Here is a 20,613-nt window from a genome sequence, read left to right on the forward strand (position 1 = left end):
TCACTTTCTAACCAGTGTGCTAAACATCAAAGTGTCTTGTTAAAATGCCCGTTGTTATGAATGTCCCCGTTGGATCTGATCTCATTTACTAAATGATGCTTTGTTAAACTCGCACGTCTTGTAAAACAAATTCACAACAACCGCAACGCAGCCAGGCTTTCTATAATTAGGAAAGGGAATATTGAGGATGGAGGATCATTACCTTTATGACTCTGAATACCTATTTTACAACATTTGTAAATTAATATAATTTATTCCAGTATATGTTCTCTAAAAAGATAAGAATATGAATATCTCAGCTCGAACTGAGTCATGTTATAGTTTTTCAACAGATCTGATGGCTGGTATGATAATCAGTAAATTACAGTAGCTGATGGTGTGTTAAACCCTGATATAAATGTGGTTTTAATCCCATAGAGCTTAAGCTATGGGGAGCATGTAGTTTATGGAACTCTTGCCTCAACTTAATCTATTTCAGAATTCACTCCAGTGCTTAGCACTTTCATTAAGGCATTTCAGGGTATTTATGCATCAAGTCCTCCAAATTAAAAGACCACATAGGTAGTTTGACCATGCACTCCAGAACGACCCATAGGAGCGTTTTCTTATATGCAGCTATCAGCACTAATTGGCAGGACAACATAATTTGTCTGTGCTTTCCAAAACTGTTACAAATCAGTTAAAAAAAAAAAAAGATGTTTTATGATGTTACATAAAAACATCAAATGATGGTGGGAAAGCAATTCATATAAAAAATAAATCACAGCAAACTATTTATATTTATATAGTTTCCATGTTGTGGCTTTATAAAAAGCAGTGAAGCAGCATGAGGTTATATCCGGAATTTCACTAGCTATTTGAAGCGCAAATTATCGGCAGACTCTGTTCCTATTTGCTCGGTGTTTATATGAAAAAAGAGGGGCATGCACCTGCTTTCAATGCGGACTCTCGCTGGCTATTGTAGGCTGTGGACAGGACATGGAAGCTCCTATTGGGTTAAGTGATGTGTCAATCGAAAGGTCAGAGTGCAGCCGCCATTTTGATACCTAGATGTGGCTAATGTTTACATGCTAACGTGAGTTTTGACTGAGAATCATACGTTGGAAGATTAGCATATCTGCCGGCTAATTTGAAATGATGCAGCGGCTTTTCGTGGATATTTATTGATATAACTGTATGTTTTGGACTGCATATTTTACTGGATTGGATCGACTGGACCTTTGCTAATGTAACAAGACCGTTTTTGTCGGAGTTGTATTAGTCGGTGGAGTAACATGAGTCTTCATAGGTGAGTAGCGTGAATTTTGTAATTGTTTGTTTTGTTGGTGGTCTGACAGAGGCGTTGCTTGTTCCTGCTGTTGTGAAATAAATTGTTTGCATCAATTGAATGACAAGAATCTTAGCTTTCCAAAGATGTGTCGCATGCGTACCCACTTAAAGACAGAAGTTGTGTACATAGCATAGTTGTGTAAGGTCACTTAAAAGTCTGACGGCCCGTCCACGGGTCGTCGGAACGTTAAGGGGTTTTAAGAGGCGCTGGATTATTTACGATGATATTGTCATATGTGTATTATTGACATGATATCAACATTTCATTTAAAAAAAATAAAAATATCACCGTTATCGTCAATACCGGTATATCCACACCCTTAATATGGATGTCATCTGAACTGCGTCACTTCTCTGGGTCATAATGAGTATACGTGCAAGATGGCGTCTGTCACTCGAAGGTAACTAGCTATAGGTTGTTTTTGGCGACTGACATTATGACTTATTGTGTCGTTTTTCTTGAGAGGACAGGCTCCATTTATGCTATGGAGAATATGTTACTGGAAAATTAATCTGTAAAGCACTTCAAACTACTAAACCTATGGGATATTTGCATGTTTTAGAGACATGGGAAACTGGGTGAAAAGTACAGATATGCAATGCTAATGTATGGGTGCTGTGGACACATACACTATAGAATCTGCCATAGGCTGACTACACTGCACTGGCTCTGCACTTGATATGTGGTCTTCGTTTTCCCTTAAGGCAAGGTTAAATGGCTGTAAATACCTATCGAACAAATGAGAGTGCAGGTTTGACCACATGAACCATTGTGTAAGTGTGCATGGGCGTGTGTGTGTGTGTGTGTGTGTGTGTCTGTGTCTGTGTCTGTGTCTGTGTCTGTGTGTCTGTCTCGCTCACAGTGGATTTGCCTATGTGAGCGTGTATGCGAGGGTCTGGCAGTGCAGTGATAGGACTGTCTGCTTCTTTCTAGCCTATATCCCATAGGCCTATCTACACTGCTTCATACAGTTACTGGATTAAATGCAACAATGTGTGTGCGCGCGCGTATATGTGTGGGTGTGAGTGTGTGCACTGGAGGTGCTGAAGGCTGTCCGAAGAGAGAGCCACTGTCAGAGCTGGACAGCAGAAGGTGACGGCAGGAATAAGAGGCTGTTGGCATTATTAACCCCTCACTGGGTTGAGTGGAACAGGCAATTACAACCAGTCATATGGCTGTCAAATTGCCAGAGGGAGATAGCTCTAACACACACACATGCACACACACACACACACACACACACATACAGAGCCTTTACTTAAAGGATAATTCTAGGTTATCATTTTATTTTTTATTTTCATAGTCTTTGCCATCTTTCCTATCAGTAATAATAACACTGTACTCATAAATAAGAAATCTCAGTAACAGAAACAGAGGCAGGATCCCTCTTTGAGGATGTACAGACATGCCACATAAAATTCTCTCTACCATGAAGACCTAGAAAGAGGATAGACTACACAATACAACAATGTAAACATGCTCATGTATTGCAAATCTTAAGTGAAATCTATATTCTCAAAATATCTTGAAAGAGAATAATGTAGTGATCTGTTAATGGCAAAATTTACTTAAAAGGGCTGATTGTGCAGCCAAATGGCCCCTGTCAGTGTTATTATTATGTATTCTTTTTACCAATGCATTACTGCATAAGCAGCATTTTAATGTTATAGATTGTGGAGACCTACTTTATATACTGTTATAACCATTTTAATATATAACAATGCATCAGGTTTTTGGTTATGTTTTCTAATGTAAAATCTAAATCTGCCTGGTACCAATATAGTAACTATAGTTGACAAATAATAATACTAATCTTTATTTTCAAAACCCATGCTACAAAGTGCTTCACCAGGGCAGCAAAATAAAACAGACACATCATCAAATTGTTAGATTTAAAAAAAAAAATAGATAAAAAAAATTCAGTGTAAAATAAAAGAAGAGAAAATATAAAATAAATAAAAACAGAAATAAGTTCAAAGAAAATACAAACTCAAATAAAATCAGGAAAGTCTCTCCAATAAAAGTATGTTCTAAGAAGAGATTTAAAAGTAGAGTGACTCAGCCAGCCTGATTTCCGCAGGCAGGGTTGTTCAACAGCCTCAGGGCCCTGACTGCAAACGCTCTGTCCCCTCTAATTTTCAGCCGGCCCTCTGGAACAGATAAAAGACCTCTGCCTGAGGATCTCAAAGTACGCATTGGCCCATATGGTTCAAAGAGGTCAGAAATATAGCAGGGAGAGAGGACATGAGGAGCCTTAAAAGTCACCAGTAAGATCTTCAAAGCCAGTGTAGACAGGCTAAAACAGAAGTGATGTGATCACGTTTCTTGGTTCTGCTTAAAAGTCTGGCAGCTGAGTTCTGTGTAGTCTGGAGTCAATCAATAGCTATTTGGCTTAGGCATGTAAAAAGGCTGTTGCAAATAATCCAGGCGTGACGAGATGAAGGCCTGTAAAATGGTCTCTGTGTCTTTAAAGAGTTGAAGTGAAGCAGAAATATTAAGTAGTAGAAAATGGAAAAGCTCATGTAAAATGCAAACACCTCAAAACTTGAGTAAATGGACGTAGTTACATTCCACCACTGCATATACACGCACAGTTCTAAAAACTTTTCCTTTTATATAACATCTGTCTTTTCTGAAACATCTTTGCTCTGCTTGCAACCAGCCACAAACGCTGCTTCCCCACTTCATTGCTGTTATTGTCTTATAAACACCCCACCCACACCGACTCTGTCCTCCTCGCATTCTATTTCAGGGTGTTAAGCTGCTGAGCGAAGCCAAACCTGCTCACAGCAGTATATTTGATCAAATCGATACCTATTTCTCCCTCTCACACTTTTTTCTATTCTTTCCCCCTCGTTCCTGACTGCGGTTAGCCATGATAGGATGATTGGAAGGCGATACATCCACCGGGTCTGTCTTGTCTGTGTGAGATAGATAGATTAGCAAGGGGGGAATAAGATCAGGGAGAGGGCTTTGCCATGCTGCAGAGCAATAAGGTGTTAGAAGATCCATCAGTGAAGCACGCTTTGAGGAAGCCAAGCGAAGCCTACTGGACTCACTCTGATGTAACTCCTCCATCTCACCTTTCCCTCACGTCCTCCCGTTAACACCCCATGGAGCCGATATGGGAACAGACTGAGATGTCTTGTAACACCCACAAACAATCAGAAATATGTCAGCTATTTTCCAGTGTTCGCCTCGACTAGATTTGTCTGTCAGATGCCCATATTTCTCACAAGTGTCTATTCTCGCCTCCCTGTTCTTTCCTAGCTGTGCCGTTGTCTCTTTGGTTCCCATTCTTCCCTCTGCCACACTTTAGGCGGGGGTGTGCAAATTTATTTTGCATCTTCCGTGAAAGCTTAATCTTTTTTTGTTCTTTTCATTGTGCCTTTTCTCTCTCTCCCCCTCGGTGATCTTCCTCTCCCAGCATGGAGGAAGATTTATTATTATCTGGGTGCAGAGTATGTTAGTTTTTCGGGGATTAGAGGGGGTCAGTCTGCTGCATCTCTTCTCTCATTTCTTTTTCCCTCCCTTCTTCTACGGCTGTGTTTTGATGCTTGTGTGTGCTGGCTCAGGTCCTGTTAGTATAGGAAAAGGTGAGGAGCCACAGTTTTCATTAATACCGCAGGTCCCATCACAGAAGACAGAACACACACACACATACACACATTCAACCCAGCCATTTCGTCATGACTCAGCCAGCCGGCCGATAAGGTGTGAGCGAATGCGGGGATGTGTGCTGCCTTTGTTTTTGCTCTTTTATCAACATCTAAAGACTCTCATTGTACTCTTGTCTTCACACACATACCTCTGTGTATAGCTGTCCATTCATATCACGCTTTTATTCGTGTCAGTCCCCTTCTGGATCTTATTCTATGCTGTACATTTCACTTAAAAAAGATCAGAGGTTTGTTTTCCTTTTATTTTTGTCTTACCTGGTATATAATCTTTTTCATGTTTTGTCTTTTCATTTTAACAGAGCTGCTACTATGGTTATGAGCTGGCTTCTTTGAAAATCTTTTTTTTTTTTTTTTTAACTCTTGTGAACCTGCAAACACACACATACTATTTATCTTTCAGTCTGTCTCTCACTGCTTGCAAACCTCTTCACTTTTATGTGTGAACTGTGAACACACCCAATAGACACACATATTTGCCCATCAACCTGAGTCAGTAGATATTAACATCACATGTTGCAGTTGAGAGTGTGTGCAAAGTACTCAGTAAGTGAGCAGAGATGTTGAAATAGTTAGCTATGGTTAAATGGTTGAAATAGGTAGTTAAAAGTAATGAATAAACAGTTGAAATAGTTGACTAAAAGTAAAAAAGTTATCTACCGGTGAGGTTGAAGATTGCAACCAACTGAACTGATAAACCCTCCCCTCACCCACCCCCTCCAAGCATGTAGGAGAACCTACGTTGGCTGCGAAACTTGCAAAAAATGCAAAAGGCCCTCTCTAGAGCCAGCGTTTGGTTTGTCCGTTCTGGGCTACTGTAGAAACATGGCAGGCTCCATGGAAGAGGACCCACTCCCTATGTAGATATACTGGGCTCATTATAATGTAATTCTTATTTTCAGGTGATTATACACTAATTAAAACATACTTATGAATATTATATTCCCCCCTGGACTACTGCAGGCAGAAGTTAAAAGTTTGCAGCCCTGTTAAAAGTAACAGTTTAAATACTTAGCAAAGTTATGAATACATTGTTGAAACAGCTAACTGCTGTAGTTAAAAGTAATGGATAGCTGAAATAGTTTGCTAAGTAATTGATAAATAGCTGAAATAGTCAACTAAAAGTAAAGGGAAAAACAGTTGAAATAGTTGGTCAAAAGGAATGAATAAGCAGCTGAAATATTTGGCCAAAAGTATAATGAATAATTATAATCTACAAGAACATATTTAGAACATGACTGGTGGGGTCAGTGAAAGGGCACTTGAGCTCATCGGATAGGGCTGTGGGGGAATGTCAGACAGAAAAGATTTGCAACCACTGAATTACATAACCGTCCAACGGCTGACTAGCCATTGTCCAGATTACTGTGCCAGTGTCTGTCACTTTGTCTCCCCTTCTCCTCCTCCAGCTCTGTCACCGAACCTCTCCCTCCTCCCCAACATGTCCCCTAACTTTACATTTTTTATTTTGCCTAGTGACTCAGTGCTGGCTTTGTAGATTCAATCATCACGTATTTATGAGAAGCCCTTAAATGCACTCCAGTTCTGGAGGCGTGGTGCTGAAAGAGATTTTTTTTTTTTTTTTATCCCACTCATCCTTTCTACGGTTTTTATCTTTGTTGGCACTCATCCTCCCCGTCTCATTTCCCTCTGACTTATATTCATCTAAGGGTCCTGTAGGGGAACTAACGACAGGACTGAAGCATGAAGCCCAATCAAGGCCGAGCTCTGATAGGCTGACTAACACATCCCCATTGCTCGATCAGAACTTTGATTGACACCCTCTCATTTGCTGAGTTTTTACTGAGCCCGCATTAACGGATTTGTAGCTTTCATTCACAGGATCACGTCGTTGCTCCCTTTCCATAATGAATCATAAATGTCAGTTATGGTTATGATCAAAATTGTTATGATGAATCCTTTTTGTCTGTTGTCAGTAAATTACACACTTTCCTTGGTCCTTCTTGACATGCTTGGGTGCTGAAGATCCAATTCATCAGGGTAATGCTCCCCCCAAAAGCAGAAAATGTCAATTTAATGAGTTACATGGATACATTTAATGATACATAGTCTATATGCATATGGTTACTAACTCTTAAAGACCCGTGTCTGTCAAGAATCATATAGTTTAGCAATAACATTTTGGCAATAAAGGACAACCATGTGTGAAAAATGTATAATTGATGGTTGAAGGTGTTCGTGTGGTGTCTATGAGCCCCACTTACAAGACAGTAGAGTAGGTACGGATTACAGTTAGAGGAATGTGCTCTTCGCATTAGTAGCTGTTATCCGTAGGAATTAGCTGCAACATCGGTATCATTAAAAACAAAACTGCAAACCTTTAGACTCTAAAAACATTATGGGAGCATGATCCTTTTTATTAAAAGCTGAAGTGTAAAAAAACAGGCTCTAGCTAATGAAAGCAAAAGAAATAATTGTGTATGCATGTACTGTATATGTCTTTCAAGGAGAAGAAGAGACCATCTGCATTGTTGGCTAAAAGTAGGATTAACCCGCCTAATGAAAGGAACTAGATAAAGTAAGAAAGAAAAAAAAAACAACAACTCTGAAAATCTCTTCCTGAGCTCATTTAAAAAGCACTAACCCAGCACTTGCCCTGTAAATAGAGGACACAGGCAGTGTGGAAGCAGGCAGGGAAAGAAGGGAAGGGGATGATTTTCAAGATGGATTTTTTTTTTTTTTTTTTTGGCAAATCCTTTTTTATAGTTATCAGTCTCAGTTTCGCCTTTTATTAACCTTCTAACTCCAAGTTTTTAAACCATTACTTTTTGATTTTCCTTGAGTCTTGTCCTTCCGACTCTTAGGTTTCAGTGTGCATTTCCATCATTGCATTATGTTTGGAGTTTTACTAGTTTTAACTCGATTTTTTTTTGTTTCTTTTAGTTTCCAATCAATTTCTCATTATTTCTGTGTGATTTTTACTGTATTTTCTCCATCATCCTACAGTATCATTTTACTCTTCTCCAATACATTGTCACTATCTTTTTACTGTAATCCCCTTGCTATCTGAAATTCACAATTTATTCTTTTTATTTATTTTTTTTTACTATTCATTCCTGCCAGTACAATCTGGGTTCAGCCTGGGCCAGTGAGTAATGAATTATGGCTGTAATATCTTCCACTGGCTGACAGCCAAATCTCATCTCTATACACTTTTTAGGTGGTGTGTGTATGTGTATGTGTGTGTGTGTGTTGTTTAAGTAGAATGATCTGTCATCACCATCCCTGTCTTCTTCCTGGCAGGATGTTTCATCATATGCATGTGCATTTCAATAGAAAATGCACCGTCATGTTCCTGTCATTTGCACAGCCATGATTATAACCCTTCCCAAATTGTAACCTCATCAATCTCGGAGGAGAAAGGCGAATATCCTGAAACCGTCTCCACATTTAAATTAAAGTGACAGATAACAATGTGCTAAATATGGCTCTCACACCTGACTAGCTTCATCTTGCCATCAGAGGGAGTAAAACTGCCTTAGATTAGAATATAGAACCAAATTCAGAGCGTCTCAACCAATCTAAGTATCTACTTTGTGACGGGGCCCTGACTCTTTTAGCTGACTTTAATTCTTTATAACCGCCATAAACCCACACACTCCGCAAGTAAATCATCTTGGCAACCAGAGCTCTTATACAGTGTTCAATATGGGCTGGGTTGCTGCTCTTTTTGGCAGATGTCTAAAATAACTAAGCCTAATTGGAGGGAAAAGGCCAATTCCACAGTGGGCACTTAAGTCATTTGACTGTAGATCTGAAGATATGCAGTGTTTGGTCATAGAGGGCTGTAATGCATACTGCTTTCATCTGTCACCCTCATCATCTCACATCATTCCATTTACCAACTCAAACAGGAGGTGTGAGATGTGGTATGCATTTATGCATGTTTTCATATGGGAACACACGCATTAAAAGCAAGCATGTCGTGTGTATATATATATATGCACGTTTGTGTAGGAAACGCAACCAAGTGGATCTTACTTGTGTGAGCTAATGGGGAGAACAAGACAGATTCATTATGTTTTCCTCATAGATATTCAACGCAGGGGTTTAAACATGAATAAATACTGACAACAGTGTCACTTATCCTGTCAGTTATGTTCCAGACACATGTCTATACTGGTTTAATGATTGTGACAGAGTGTCATTCATGTGTCCATACAACACATAGACAGAGCCCACTGTTTTTTGTTCCTGTGGTTTTTTTCTGTGTGTCAAAATGACATCTTTCACGTCGATGTTGTCATAAGTTTGTCCAAGTGTGCACAACGATCATTGACCGACTCTTTCCTAGTTTTTTTTTCTTTTTCTGTTCGCTGGATTTCATTAAACAATTAAAGCGCTGATTTTTTTCCTCTCTGCATTGAGAGTCTGGCGCTATAACCAAGAGCATGCGCAGCAGTCATTGTACTGCAACAATGATAAGGAGAAGTGGAGAGCAGAGTGTGGGAAGAACACAGCGTCTGATTTGGCTGTAGTGCTGCCTTCTGTCTGATCTTCAGCTAAAAAGGCCCTAACTCCTACAACAGGCTTATAACCCCTCACTAATCCCCCCTTCTGACTCATTTCACTGCAGTTTGAAGCTCTCTCTTTAAATCTCTTGTTCGCTCGCTGCCGTGCATTTGCACGCGCACACACACACATATGCCGGAGTCTCTGAATAACAAAACCCTTCAGTTGAAATGGAAATGTCTCGCTGGACCGGTAAATTGCACTGTGAGAAATATCTTTAGCCAAATGTTCACACACAGGCACAAGCGGAGACACAAATACACACTGCAAATCCATTTTTTGATTTTGTGTTTAATTATAAGTGCGTGGATGTTAGCCACCCGTGACCTCCATCACTGGTTTTTTGTTTTCTTTCAGCTTATGTTAAATGTTTTCTTGTTTCTGAGCATAATGCTTTTGATGATGAGAAGAAGATCCTCAATGGATATTCACAATACCTGATGGGTGCACACACACACACACACACACACACATATACACACACACACACATATACACACATTCACAACAACACTGAAACAGTCCTTTACTTATCTGTCACATTATCTGTTCCCTCTCTCTTATCCTGTTAAGTCTAAAACTAACAGATAGTTTTTCTTTAAGCCGACCAAACAGAATTGAGTGAACTGGTGAGTTAGTGAGTGAGTGCGATGGGCGTCATCCCGTCTGGGCCAGGCGAAATGTTGGTCTAATTTCTATTCCAATTGCTGATTTGATGACAAAAATGAGAAAAGCACGTTGATTTCCATTTTTTTAATTCACACAAAAAACGGATAAACAAAATAATGCATTCTATATTTGTTTGTCTTGTTATCAATAAGTTGAACACAACTTTGGCCCCAGCCCCCAAGATTTTTCCTTTAGCCCTGAATAATTAAAAGTAATAATAAAAAGTCGGCAGTGTTGTAATTTTGTATCTTCAGTGAACAGAATGGAGACAAGACGAAACAGAGACGGTTTATAGAAAAATATGTGGGAACACTCGCATCTTATAGTTTGACAGGTCTCTGTCAGTTCTTTAATTGATGGGGTTATTATGCCAAATGCTAGCTCACACAGTCAGTCAGTGTGAGGAAAAAATGGATATGCAAAGATTTTGTACTGGTAAAGGGGTTGAAGCTGAAGTAGTGGCACAAACATCCTGTCATGATGAGCCAGGAAAACAAGGTGTGTAAATGTCTGTATGAGTTGCAAGTTACAAGAACATGATATGAGCAGAGCATGAGTTCTATACAGCTAAAGTACTTGCACTGCAGCTAGCTAAACAGTTAGCAATGATAGCTTAGTTGTGCCTCCTCTTGGTTTGCGACACCAAACTAGCCTAGTCTCATGTTAGACAGCCAAAAAGTTTTTTTATCGGTCTGATAGTGCTACAAACAGTGATAACACCCGAGGCTAGTTTTTTGACCAATCCAACTTTTTTTCTGATCATGTCACACATTGACAGCTAAGATACCACAGCTTTTGGCTTCTAGCTGAGCTGATAACGTTAGTCAGTTTAAAAAGTTGGCTCACTCACAGAGATGTCAGATGAAACTAGGAAATAAACACTGAATCTAAGTGGTCATGTGATTCATATCAAGTCGGTTCATTAGCAGTGATTTTGCAACCAAATTATGAAAGTTTACTCACTTTAAGTAGATAGCCATTTTCAACTCTTTCGTGAACCTGCCATTGTATTATGGGTTTTGAGGATTTTACATCATGTAGGCCTAGTAATAATGGTAGTAGGTATCTGATATAATGCTAATTTTGGTTTAAGACATTCTAGTGGCTGGAATATTCATGTGCTGATTATATAGTAAATCAAATCCAAACCCTTCCTTCATTCTCCAATTTTCATATTTTTAAGCAATGTGTAGCTCTCACCTGCTAGAAAAAAATGCATGGAAACAGTCTTTTTAGAAGTATGTTTTTCAAAGTTTTTTGATGCAGAAGAATCTGGTGTCAGCCCTTGATGGTTAACAGTCCAGCCAATGCCCCTGGTGACTGTGGCTGTCAGGGTTTAGGGGGGACAGGAAGTCACCATCCTCCGCCCCCCCCCCGACAGTATGCCTTTGTGTCATTATTAAAGATTAATGTTTGTACGAGCGCCGGAGGAATTAGCATTAGTGACGGTTTTAGTGTCAAACGCTTGTTTCAGAGCTGTCACTCGCTCCCGCCTCCATAAAATGAGACGACTTAATATCATGGCACTAATAATACCACCTCATCACAGTGCCAAAATAGCAGATCACAGCCCCGAGTTTCCTGGTAGGGGCAGAAATACAGAGAAAAAAAAACAACAATTCTGTCACACTGCACCCTAATGATATTTATAAGAGGCTACTTCTATTTATGTCTGTTTCACATTTGATTAGCACAATTGTCCCTTATTTACTGTGCTGGCCAGAATATGAGCCACATTTTGCCACACCTGTTTTGGGATAAAGAGAAAACATCAGTGGCTAACCAGTGGATTGAGATGCTTGGTAATTTTTAAGCTTAAAGCTGAATAACATCTTTGTTAATATGAGTCATTTCCTGTTAAAAAAAAAAAAAGACAGAAGCTACCATGTCAGTATGGCTTTTATTTTAGATCTCTAGTGCTCCATAGTCTTTTAGCCCTCTATGGTGTATGGCCTATCCATTAGGGTTCCCTACACTGAAGATAATGCAGAATATTCCTCAACAGTCACACATGAAAACTCTCAAGCAGCTCCCACTGATGGATTGGCCTACCTTCTGTGCGCCTCTGCAGCTGCACTCTCCATCTTCATTGCCCTATGGAACTGCATTGACCAGTCGCATGTGAATGAGATGAGAATACGGTTATGGAGAGATGGATATTTACCATGCAGAACATATCACCATCTCCCCCTTCAAAACCATTAGGCTCCGCAATCAAACAGTATTTCAGCCCCTCTTTAAGGCCAGACTATCAGGGGATTTTTTCATATGATCCAATTACCTTTGTTCATCAGACAGGAGTTAAATGTCAGTGATTCTCACTGTAATTTGTGTGCTCTCAGTCTCATGACACACATGCTTGAACCCAGATACTAGTATACAGTCTCCTGTGCTGCGTGTAAGATGAGTGTGTAATAGCTCAGTGATGAGGGCGGACTTATCACCAGGATGTATGGACCATTTAGGGCCCCATTACATAAATGAATATAGTGTAGGTTCAATGAGCAAAGCAGCCATTCTGATCTTTAGACTACAATGCTGTGCTTTTGAAATTTTGTTTTTAAGAGATGGCTCATTGGCAGGGGAAATCCAAGCCTTAAACCTGCATTAATGAGTATTTTTGATAGTATTGAGTCAAATGGTTCTGTCTAATGGGGACAGTGTCATTTGCAATGCCTACATTAAATCACAGAGAATTGGCATGGAACTTTGCAGCCCTACAAAGCTTATTAGCCTCTTTTAGCTTAATGTTTTAGCTTCACGACCTGTATATTTACTGTATGGTTGAGTCTGAATAGCTTTCATAATCTAGGATGACCATATTTTCAAACCCCCAACGTGGGACCCTTAAGTGTAGTTAACACACGTTCATGCACGTGCACATACAGTATATGCACTTATGCACGCACCATAGGCGTTTTCATCAGGACGGGGGACAATTATTTTAGCGTTTAGCACACCTACTGGGAGTATTCAGATGGCTGTCACTGGCGTTTGCACCGCTGAAGTAGGTCTTAACAGAGCTACTTCCTGCTTGTAACCACTTCTTATGTTTGGCCGTCTTAATATAATCGTTTATATCAGCATTTCCACCATTAGCAACTGAAAATGTACTTTTGCAGTGTGTGCAGAACACAGCATCTTCGTTGCTGAGTACTTTACAAAGGAAGGAGTAAGCCTCCCAGAGCTCTTTCTCTTTGGCATAACAGCTAACCATTAGCATACTGACAGGTTCTCTCAGAAAGAGCTGCAAGCGTCACAGGCTAGCCACAGCCTTGACAATAACGCATTGATTGATTGACAGCGTACAGACCTAAAGGGTTAGGTAATAATGAGTGGAACAGCACATGATAAACGTCTATGTAAGAAGGTAACTTCAAATTATTATTTGAAGTGCGGTGAATACTGGGACAATTTGGTAGTGAATGTTTGAAAGTTGATTTTTTTTAGTGTTTTACAGATATTTGTTGGAATTGGGGACACCCAGCTTGAAACCAGGACAATCCTGGACAAACTGGGATGTCTGCCCACCATATCATAATCTGCATAGGCAGAAATTTCTACCAAAAAAGCTACGTACTCAGTACTAAATGGCCAACAAAATTAGCAATAAGCTAGTGAACATAGTACAGCATCCACCAAGCTAAAGATTTGAACAATGGACAATGAATATTGGACTTAGATTCATCAGGTGACCAGCAACATGACCCTGAAGTTATTGCTTATGTTGCTCTGTGTTTTCTAGATATGGAAGTAGGGAAATTTTGCTAACAGGTTAGCAATAACAACTTACAAGCTGAAGATATGTTAGTGGTTGTCTTTGTCAATGTGTTATGATGTTTCGTCCGCTCCAAAGTGGCATAAAATTCATCAATGCAGCTTTAACTCTGTGGAATGTTGAAAGTAATAAATGGCACCTTCTACATGCAAGTTGTAGTTGTAACTGTGTTAGGATCTTGTGCCTTGAAAAGAGTACCTGTATCTCAGGGAGTGTAGACAATCTTGTCTTTTCTTATTTAGGACAATAAAGCCTTCCAACCAAACATAGTTCCCCCTCAAATTGTTCTCTCCATTGGGGTGTGTTCCATCTCATTTCCACCACTGTTTATTGCTAATTGTGAACTAATGAATTGGTCTTTAAACATACATAACTAATGTACAGTAAGACAGCTCCTGCTTAGCAAGGGAAAGCCACTCCACAAACAACAGAAAATTAAAATGAGCTTTGAGCTGCGGATGCTTTCTGTAATATATTATGTTCACATCCTTTTGAACCTGCTTATTTGCATTCTGTCAACTCCCATGTGTTTAAACTTTACGGCTGGTTCGCAGAGAATATGGTCTTTGTAAAATGCTGTACAGTTTTAGCACACAGATTAACAGACTCACAGATAAGCAGATCCATATGCTGTTAATTGCATTGTAGAGCATTCTCCTCTAATACTTCAGTGTCCTTGCTTGTGCACTTTCGTCACACCACTGCAGTGTCCCTGTTTGTTTATGTTTATTGCTAGGGCAGTTAGCGTCATTCTAATCAGGAACTAGGTGGTACCACGCTAGTTAGTATGCAAGTGGGCGCAAACCAATCGAGGCACTTTCAACCAATGTCAGTCGATGTCAGTTAACAGCTTGTCCTGATTGAATAAATAGAGGAGGAGAGGGGATGGAGGGATGAGAGAGATGAGAGGGTACATGTTTGATTAGCCTCTGAAGTGAGGGATGTGCCTTTAATCCCTTCTCTAACTAATCCCTCTCCTCTTGGAGGGTCCTCACTGCCTGGGGGTGAAAAGTGTTGCAAGTCCTGAGTGTGGAGCCGGTGGTCATACTGAAGGGCTTTTTTTTTCTTCCTCTTCTTTTTTTCTTTACATCTGTCCATCCTGTTCATCCTGCTTTTTCATGCTACCATGAACCCAGATGTCTCATATTTAGCACAAGTTGCACATGTTTTTCACTGATGTTGCGGAACAGTGAAGAAACTAAGCTTTTAAACTATGACCTCGGTTCTGTTATTACATGGCCAACAACCACACATATTAATTAAAATTTGTAATTATGTATTTAGAATTTGTTTGATAATACTGGTTAAACAGCATGATGTGAATTTTTGGCAGTTTTTCTGGCATAAAAAGATGGGTATTCATTCATATAAATGTGGTTTTAGGTCACTTTTAGCTTTTCAGTAAATCTGTTATTCTCATGCCTCAGAATTATTACTTTTTGCCTATCAAAAACTTTTCGAGCTGTTCAAATAAAGAGCAAGGTCACAAAAGTAGTGCATGATAAACCCGCACTCGAAACTGTACCACATAGCAAATGAAAAGAAAGATGAAAAAAAAAACCTGGCAGCTAAAGCTAATTGTAATTCCCCAAGCGCCACTGGAACTTGAAACCTCAGCTTGTAGCTTTATCCTGAATACTGAGTTTCAGTTGCCTGTACCCATTATAGGCTAACATGCCAGAGCATATCTTGTGCTGCGCAATTCAATTTAGCCGAATGAATATCTAGGCTCCAGATAGCATGCTCTAGTAGCTATAGCAAACCTCCACATAGACAGCAGCTGTCATAAAGGACCAGTTGCTGCATAATGTATACCAAATGCTTCGCCGGTGGTATCAATGCGTGATCAATATGCAATAAAAACTCATTAAAGCATTCTATGTTCTGTCATGGAAATTAATTCCGGAAGACAAATCTGCGATGTGTCGCCCTATGATTTCAGTCCATCCATGCAGAAACAAGTTATTTAAAGCCAGAAATTGGATATGGAGGGGTTGGGGGGGTGGAGGGTGGGGGGGGTTGAGGCGAAAGAGATACAGAAACAGAGATGGAGAGAGGAAAGAGGAGGATGAAACCAACCCATCTGGAAGAGAGGAGACAGAAAGAGTCTATGACAGCCCAGCATAATGAGATTTGGTAGTCTGTGTGGCTTTCTATTCACCTGAAAGGGAATTAACATTAAAAAAAAAACACACACACACTATTCTCCATTCTGCTCGCATCTTTTCAAACCACCATTGCTCCATATCCATCCCTCCCACTCTGTGATTTCCACATCTGGCGGATCAATCATCTGACTGTTTATTACAAATGGAGTCTTTTTACCTGGTTTAAACCACATGTTTCAATGCAAACGTTCAAGAAACGTACCCCAAGCAGGATGTCATCGGATGTTTTTGCCACAAATGCTATTTTGGTTTAATCTTGCCTTGTTGGGGTACTGCCTTGAGCTATGAGAGGAAACAAATGCAGGTGTAATCTATTACCCTTTCTCAGTTAAGGATACAAAAATACAGAGCAACTCAATCTATATGATAAACTGTTGCTGCTGGGGAATACGGGTTTCCTCTCAATCTGCAAGGGCTGATATTTTAATGGCTTTCTGTGTCCACTTTTTGACAATAGATTTTTTTTATTTTTAGGAAGATAGGCATGGATGTGCACTTGCACACACAGGAACAGAAACCAGCCCTACACTTGCACTTTTCCTCCCACTCGATATTGTGATCGAATGCCACATATTACCCTGATATGCATTAATATGAAAATCCTACCGTTCATTGATTGTCTTCTCTCTGCACATTTGCCTGTGCCCACGGGTAACAATGAGCTATAGGAGACACTGACAGTCTGCATTTTTTCCAAGAGAAACAGAGGAATATAAGTATTGATCTGGCCTTCTTCTAGCTTTTATCTGAACAGAGGCCTAATTCTTCTGCAGGACTCCTAGACTTTAAAGATGAGGCAAAGGCACATGCTTTTAACTTGCCAAAGTTCCACTGAAACACAGCTGATTGATTTAGTGGTTGGGGGTCTTATGTGTTTTGGGCTATGTTAATGTGATACATGCACTTTTCTTTCATTTTCACCTTTAAATTATCTGCAGCACTGAAATAGTATATTGATTCATACTACATTATCCCACTCAATCTAGTAACCAGCCTTTTGAAGGCAATAGCTCATGCCGACTCCATTGACTCGTGATCAATGATGTAGATTACTCACATGAATTACTGACTTGAAATCAATGTAATTGACTCGTAATCATTATTTTAGGCTGGTAAATCACCATAAAGGAAGGCACTTAGTGAATTTGCCTGATGGTGTTGCAGTTGTGCCCTTTGTGACTATCGTCAATAGGCAAATTAATGATTTTAGGTCTCTACGGTTTAGTACTATTATCTGAATAGTTGTTTTTGCAGTAAAAGGCTTGTTATTTTAGGTGTCCCTGTCTTTTTTTTTTGTTTGCAGCGTCATGCTTTAGCTGTTGTTGGAATGAAGAAGGATGTGTAAAGAAGTTGTAAAGTAGAAAGGCTGCGTGCGAGTGTGTATATACGCATGTGTGCATGCTATGACTGCAGTATTTTTTTCTGAGTCAGATCCTGTGAATAGCTCGGCTAATTTTTCCATTTATCCCTGACTCTGCGTTTACAAATCGGCCCTGTCACATCCTATTCATCAGTTCCCGGCCTTTCATTTATTCAACATCCCCCCCTTTCTTTTTATCACATTCTCTCCATTTTTCTGATTGTCCTTGAACCAGTTAGGCCATTTGCACCCGGACCTTCAGCATTGTGCCTTTTAAAAAAAAAAAAAAAAAAAAAAAAAAAATGTGTGAAGGGTCTTTCTGTGAAATCCCAGCGTTGTGTAAACCGTTTTCTTTTTTTTCCTTGTCTTCTTTCCATCGTCGTCTAGCCTTAACCCCTCCATGTGTAAAGTCAAATAGTCTATTATATATTTGCATAATACATCAGAATATTTAGTCTGTATTTGCTTATATTAAGCACGTCCACAGGAATTACAAGCCTTGGTAACATTTGTAGTTCAGAAATGCATGACAACACACACAAGGTCCTCACTATGTAAAATTACAGATGAATATTTATAATTCCCCCCATCTGTTCGATGAATAATCATCATCAGCATAATGTGCTCTGACAGTGGACTTAGTAGAGCAGCAAATCACACCCCACTTTGACTTCAAGGCCCACAGTCAAAAACCTTTTTTAAAAAGATGCATGGACTAAAGCCACTCATTATGCCGTGGCACAGATTTAGCTCTTGTTCTTACCTGCAGTCCTGAAGTCAGATATTCTTATCCCTTGTCATTATGGCCGCGCATTCCTAATCCTCAATATCATTCAATTTAGAGAGCTCACCGTGGGCTGAGAATTCATTAGAACTGTATGAATCACAGCATGTCTGTCTTTTCTGTCCAATCTGTCCTCTTTTAGTCTGGGTAAGGACAGGGCGCAGTGGATTGATGAATGGGGGAAGTGGTTGGCAGGGCATTTCCTTTACTACTCTTTTCAGCTATAGCATGGAAGCCTCGGCAAACTGCCTTTCAACTAGTTCAATGGTTTATTGCCACTTAACACTGAATGTGTTCATGTGGAAACACACACACACACACACACACACACACACACAGGCTGAAACACATAATAAATCTGCCGTGGTGTTTTGAGTGTATTTTTGTTGTGGTTACTCGTTGCCTCAATGTGCTGGAAGACTGTCTGTGAATGAGATGAGTGGAAAGGCGGCTCTCTGCCATAGAAAACCCTGCGACAGCACAATGTATATGGCTCAGCTTTCAATGCCCAAGGCTTCATTTGAATTGACTCATATGCGGTTTGTTTACCAACATTTAACTGCAGCAGATAGCAATATCTGGCTGGTCTATTTGGTATATTATATCTTCTAGCTATTCATTACCCAGCTTCTTTTCAAGGATGAAAAGTTCATCTTATTCATTTTTTGATAAATATCTTTTTCTGTGTCTGACTTTGAAGTTTAGGCCATTGACGGGGCATTTGCCTCCGCCCATGTTCTGAAGCTATCCACTGTGCTTTTGAAGGCTGAGTTCACACCAGGCAAGCGTGAAGATGCTTATTAAAACTCTGTGGTGTTCAGGCCTTTATTTAAGTCAAGTTGGGCAGCTGAACAGTGTTAGCCTATACCTGAACTCAAGTGTGCAAGAAAGTGAAGTGATTGGTTTTGTTCTCTATCAAGCAAAATGTAGATTATGTAACTTACTGAACACTAGTTACTATGGTCACAATGTATACGATAATGGTAAATGCTAAAATGTACCATAACAGTAGAACAAGTGGAAAAGAGTCATGAAGTCAGAAACTGACTCAGTAAAGTCAGCGAGATAGAATTATCTAATGAAAATTTGCTAATATTAGCTATACTAGGGTGTGTTTCATCGCTAATGCATTCAGCTTCTCATTTGAAAGAGGACAATTGTGTTATTGCTTCTCTTGAAAGTTACATACTCTTGCTTTAAATGTGAAGATTATCCTGACCTATAACTGATGACTCATGCTCAGCTCAATCTTCATGTATTCGTAACTGGAAAAAAACCCCCATTTCATTAAAGTACAGTGACGACTTGCAGTTACACCTCAGGGTTTATTTTGACTTCTCCTTGACTGCCTCCAAAATCTCTAATTTTATAGGGTGTCAGGTTACCAAAACTGTGTCCAACAGCTACTGTAACAGTGAGTCACTGTGACATTTTATAAAGCAAGTACACTAAGTCTTTGAAAACTAAATGAACCAAATACAAAAAATGTGACAAGTAAATAAAAGTGTTCCACTATGGTTCAGACACATTAGCGGGACTAATTCATTGTATTAGTCGCACAAAATTCTGGGACAAAATCTGGGAACTCCTCCGCTGCCTTTCCACTTATAATTGGAACTGTGGCGGTACAGTGGAGTGTAAAATCTGAGCAATACTATAAGTGGGGGGTTTTTTTCTTCTTTTTTTTATTCTGACACACAGCTTCCTCAGATGCTCTGACTTTATGGTCTTAAGTGATTGGCTCACTGACTTTTGCATGTATACCTGCAATCACAATCTCCTATTTAACCAGCCTGTCCCCGGTGCAAGTGTGTTATAATCTGCATATGACTCTATATATGTTTGTGTATGCATGCGTGTGTGTGTGTTATAGTGTGTCCAACTAATCCTGGGGGTGGACCACAGCTGTGAGAGATTTTAATTAACTTCAGGGGGGCTTGGAGGGGAGATTAGTATATGTGTATGTTTGTGAGTGTGTGTATATCTGCGTGTCTGCGAACAGTCACATTTATGGGGCGTTAACATAGCTATTAATGTCACAGCTGGGGGGAAGCATTAGTGTGGTAAATGGAATTTGTATACTTTCACGTGCATGCATGCATTTGCATTTATGTGTGTCTGTGGTGGGTACAAGTTGGGGCGATACGAAATGTCACACCACATGGGGAGCAGGAGGTTTTGATGTGGCACGTGCACCCTTTCCCGTTTTAAGCCCTAAAATATCTCCCAGGCATCCAATCAGATCTGAGGTGGGCGGATCATTGTTGCAGTGAAGGCTTATGGGGAAACATGGCCGGCCTTCATGGCAGGAGCT

At 39.8% G+C, this 20,613-nt stretch overlaps 1 protein-coding gene across 5 annotated transcripts in view; it reads left to right on the forward strand.

The window, feature by feature from the left end:
* Nucleotides 1–790: 790 nt before the first annotated feature.
* adgrb2 (adhesion G protein-coupled receptor B2) overlaps nt 791–20,613 on the forward strand; it is a 203,265-nt gene continuing 183,442 nt past the window's right edge. For 2 of the 5 annotated variants that reach the window (XM_067611336.1, XM_067611338.1), the window contains exon 1: nt 791–1,288. The gene's annotated coding sequence lies outside the window, so the exon portion shown is untranslated. The remainder of the gene's footprint in view (nt 1,289–20,613) is intronic. The other 3 variants (XM_067611337.1, XM_067611339.1, XM_067611340.1) reach the window with 3 other exon arrangements.

This window comes from Thunnus thynnus, chromosome 15 (assembly GCF_963924715.1).
Source record: "Thunnus thynnus chromosome 15, fThuThy2.1, whole genome shotgun sequence".
Taxonomy (NCBI): Eukaryota; Metazoa; Chordata; class Actinopteri; order Scombriformes; family Scombridae; genus Thunnus; species Thunnus thynnus.